Genomic DNA, 2463 nt, shown 5'->3' on the forward strand with positions numbered 1-2463 from the left:
AAGAAATTTGCTCATTAGCGGCGACCCAAAGTCGCCGCTAATGAGCTAAATATCGCCGCTATTGATCAATAGCGGCGACCCTTGGCCGCTATTCATTTGCTGGTATTAATCCGCCATTGATGATCAATAGCGGCGACATTTGGGGTTGCCGCTATTGATGGGTCAATAGCGGCGACTAAAAGTCGCCGCAAATAACTTTTTTTTTTTTGCCGCAAAAAAAAGGTTGAAATGGGCCGTGTGTCGCCGCTGATGATGGTCAATAGCGGCGACATTTTTGTCGCCGCTACTCATGTTTTTAAATAGCGGCGACCAAGATGTTGCCGCTATTAACTACCAATAGCGGCGACCGTGTTGCTTGCCGCTATTGATGGACAGTAGCGGCGACCATAAAGTCGCCGCTATTGATAGTCAGTAGCGGCAACCATAAGGTCGCCGCTATTGATAGTCAGTAGTGGCGACCACGATGTCGCCGCTATTGATCATCATTAGCGGCGACATCGTGGACGCCGCTATTGATACTCGACAGAATAAAAAAATCATTAGCGGCGACCTCAAGGTCGCCGTTAATGATTTTTTTTTTTTTAAAAAAAAAAAAAACCTGCTTAGAATAGATGTTGTTATATAGCAGTTATGAGAAATGAGAATTACATCGAGCCTATTTATAGTCAAATTGATAGAGATAACTAAAGTTAATTGGTGCAAGCATTGCATATATATGGAAGGACAAGTGGATTCAAGGATTCACTTCTCTTATCATGAAACAAAAAGTGAGAGAGGGAAACAATAACACAAAATAATGACATGTTGGGGACGTCCGGACAATAAGGTTATAATCAAAAGTAAACTCATGCCAAGTCAATCAAATTAAACCACCCAATCCAAGGCTTGCCTTTGAATTGTGAACCCTAAGAGCAACAAACCTTACATATATTGAAGGGTTAGTCCTCACCTATGAGTACAAACTATGTCAAAAAAAAAATAAAGGACTTCATCTCATCAAGCAAAGGAATAATAGCTAAACCATTAAAACAACTAAACCACCCAATCCAAGGCTTGCCTTTGAATTGTGGACCCTAAGAGCAACAAACCATACATATATTGAAGGGTTTGAGTCCTCACCTATGAGCACAAACTATGTCCAAAAAAAACATAAAGGACTTCATCTCATCAAGTAAAAGAATAATAGCTAAACCATTAAAACAAGTTGGTGCAAGCATTGCATATGGAAGGACAAGTGGATTCAAGGATTCACTTCTTATCATGAAACAAAAAGTGAAAGAGGGAAACAATAACACAAAATAATGACACGCTGGGGACGTCCGAACAATAAGGTTATAATCAAAAGTAAACTCATGCCAAGTCAATCAAACTAAACCACCCAATTCATGGCTTGCCTTTGAGTTGTGGACCCTAAGAGCAACAAACCATACATATATTGAAGGGTTAGTCCTCACCTATGAGCACAAACTATGTCCAAAAAAAAATAAAGGACTTCATCTCATCAAGCAAAGGAATAATAGCTAAACCATTAAAACAAGTTGGTGCAAGCATTGCATATGGAAGGACAAGTGGATTCAAGGATTCACTTTTTATCATGAAACAAAAAGTGTTGCAAACTAAAACAAAACAATCACATGAACAAACTAAAACAAAAATAAAAAAGAATTAACTAAGACTAAAACAATAAGGTTATAATCAAAACAATCCGATTTTATAAATTTACAAACTAAAAAGAATTACAAACAATCATCAAAATAATTAGGTTATAATCAAAACAATCCGATTTTATAAATTTACAAACCAAAACAAAAATAAAAAAGAATTAACTAAGACTGAAAGCAATTCTTTTTTCCTGAAACAAATAACTTAAAACAAAAAAAAAGATCGTCAGCCTTAATTACCACAATCAAACACAAACACAAACTTATATGATTAATGAGGTCACAAACGCAAACCAACAAACAAATATAATCAAAAACCAAACACTCCAATTCACATTCTACTCATCCTTAAAACTCCATGCAAGCCTCCCGCTTGCTACATTTCACAGTACTTCCACCAACAAGTGAGTGACAATAGATTTGAAATAACTTACCATCAATTGAGGTTATTTATATATATATGAAATAACTTATATATGATTATTACCATCATTAAAAAGAATTAACTTAGACTAAAACAATAAGGTTATAATCAAAACAATCTGATTTTATAAATTTACAAACTAAAACAAAAATAAAAAAGAATTAACTAAGACTAAAACAATAAGTTGACTTTGCTCGATGGATGTTAAGGCAACTGCAAATGTTAAGCGGATTGTGGAGTTAATTAATTAATTGCCTTAATTAACACTCGAGACAGAGATATCATACAATATTTAATTATTACCAATTCATACTTTATGAGTTTGTTGTATTCATTGGATATGTACGGAAGACTTTTCTGGGGAGATTTCGAAATATC

The sequence above is a fragment of the Corylus avellana genome, chromosome ca5 (genome assembly GCF_901000735.1).
Source record: "Corylus avellana chromosome ca5, CavTom2PMs-1.0".
NCBI lineage: Eukaryota > Viridiplantae > Streptophyta > Magnoliopsida > Fagales > Betulaceae > Corylus > Corylus avellana.